Source organism: Heterocephalus glaber, unplaced genomic scaffold, assembly GCF_053883595.1.
Source record: "Heterocephalus glaber isolate CG9 unplaced genomic scaffold, H.glaber_assembly_v1.0 deba00001463, whole genome shotgun sequence".
NCBI lineage: Eukaryota > Metazoa > Chordata > Mammalia > Rodentia > Bathyergidae > Heterocephalus > Heterocephalus glaber.
The window spans coordinates 11,603,313-11,605,341 of record NW_028258310.1 but is presented as its reverse complement, the minus strand read 5'-3'; the positions used below and the strand labels follow the sequence as shown (position 1 = coordinate 11,605,341).

Below are 2,029 nucleotides of genomic sequence, written 5' to 3'. Positions count from 1 at the left end.
GATGGTTTCTTTCCTTGTTTTTTCTTCTCATTAAATTTTGTTTTAATGGGTCTCAAAATTCTGTGACAGATTTTTGGTCAAGTTGTTTCCATTAAAAAGTGATTTTAAAAACTAATAACTTAAAACTGTCACACACAAAAAGAAAACAAATGGTGTACAAAACACATTCTCCTTTCCTCCTGAATTTTAAGATGCGTTGTTATCATTAACCAGTCTTTTGCTATTAAACTTAAATGGCCAATTGGGAGAAACAGTTCTGAGACCTGTCTTCCACCACTGATTAAGACTAGGGTGGCAGGTGTTACGGGTGATAGTCATTTTGCTTTCTGAGCTTTCTGGGCAGACTTGGTGAACTTGCCAGCTCCAGCAGCCTTCTTGTTCACTGCTTTGATGACACCCACAGCAACTGTCTGTCTCATATCGCAAACAGTGAAACGAGCCAGAGGTAGATAGTCAGAGAAGCTCTCGACACACATGGGCTTGCCTGGAATCATGTCAACGATGGCAGCATCACCAGATTTCAAGAATTTGGGGCCAGCTTCTTACCAGACTGGTGATCAATCTTTTCTTTTAGCTCAGCAAACTCACAAGCAATGTGAGCTGTATGGCAATCCAGTACAGCAGCATAGCCAGCTCTGATCTGGCCTGGATGGTTCAGGATAATCACCTGAGCAATGAAACCAGCTGCCTCCATTGGTGGGTCATTTTTGCTGTCAGCAGCAACATTGCCACAATGAACATCTTTGACAGACACATTCTTGACGCTGAAGCCCACATCGTCACCAGGAAGAGTTTCACTCAAAGCCTCATGGTGCATTTCAACAGACTTTACTTCAGCTGTGACACTGACTGGTGTGAAGGTGACACCATGCCAGGTTTGAGAACACCAGTCTCTACTCTTCCCAGAGGGACTGCACCAATACCACCAATTTTGTAGACATCCTGGAGGGGCAGCCGCAAAGGCTTGTCAGTTGGGCGAGTGGGTGGCAGGATGCAATCCAAAGCTTCAAGCAGTGTGATTCCACTGGCATTGCCATCTTTACAAGTGACCTTCCATCCCTTGAACCAAGGCATGTTAGCCCTTGGCTCCAGCATGTTGTCACCATTCCAACCAGAAATTGGCACAGAAGCTACTGTGTCAGGGTTGTACCCAATTTTCTCAGTGTAGGTGCTGACTTCCTTAACAATTTCCTTGTATTGCTTCTGGATGTAGGGTGGCTCAGTGGAATCCATTTTGTTAACACCTACAATGAGTTGTTTCACACCCAGCATGTAAGCCAGAAGGGCATGCTCACAGGTCTGCCCGTTCTTGGAGATACCAGCTTTGAATTCACCAACACCAACAGCAACAATCAGGACAGCACAATCAGCCTATGTGCCTGTAATCATGTTTTTGATAAAGTCTCTGTGTCCTGGAGCTTCAATGATGGTCACATAATACTTGCTGGTCTCAGATTTCCACAGGGAGATGTCAATGGTGATACATGCTCACGCTGGGCTTTCAGTTTATCCAAGACCCAGGCATACTTGAAAGAACCCTTCCCCATCTCAGCAGCCTCATTCTCAAATTTTTCAGTGGTTCTTTTGTCAGTGCCACCACATTTGTAGATCAGATGCCGGTAGTGGTGGACTTGCCCGAAACCACATGTCTGATGACAATGATATTGATATGAGTCTTTTCCTTTCCCATATTGGCTTTGATTTAGTGGTGGTTTTCACTACACCTGTGCTCTCACAGCAAACTCATAGTGAAAAAGAGTCTGATGGTTTCTGAAGCTCATTCTACTTGTTCTTATTCTACTTTTTTGTTTTAGGAATGGACAGAGTTGGGAAGTGAGATAATGCAGTGAAAAGAGGTCTGGGATAGAAACAAAAGACATTAGTCTCAGCCACTAACCTGCTTTGGAACCCTAATCCTTCCCTGTGTAGGCCTTAATTTCCTCATCTACAAATTGTTGTGAATAAATTAGACTGTGGATATTGACGCTTTTCAACAGTGGAACATGGTTTCCTTCATTCATTACATAAA

The 2,029-nt window shown here is 43.7% G+C and overlaps 1 pseudogene; it reads right to left on the bottom strand.

Annotated features, from left to right (window-relative positions):
- Nucleotides 1-314: 314 nt before the first annotated feature.
- LOC101708569 (elongation factor 1-alpha 1 pseudogene) lies at nt 315-1,690 on the bottom strand (annotated as a pseudogene).
- Between the last annotated feature and the right edge of the window lie 339 nt (nt 1,691-2,029).